Genomic DNA, 245 nt, shown 5'->3' with positions numbered 1-245 from the left:
CGTCGCCAATCCATTATTGACAAAGATAAATATACCAAACCAATAATCGAGGAAGGAAAATGGCGTCAATTACCAGCTTGCGCTTAACGATCTTCATCTGTCACAAAATGGCGTCCTGTCTCTCCGCAGCCTCATTCCGAACGCCTGGCGAGGAGGGCGCGTTCGTGTCGCCGAAGACCCGGCCAGAAATCCGACGTCTTCTTATGTCAAGGAAGTTCTTATGTGATTAAATAGACAGCATACCT

Source organism: Penaeus monodon, chromosome 24, assembly GCF_015228065.2.
Source record: "Penaeus monodon isolate SGIC_2016 chromosome 24, NSTDA_Pmon_1, whole genome shotgun sequence".
NCBI lineage: Eukaryota > Metazoa > Arthropoda > Malacostraca > Decapoda > Penaeidae > Penaeus > Penaeus monodon.
Note: the sequence above shows the minus strand (reverse complement) of the source record.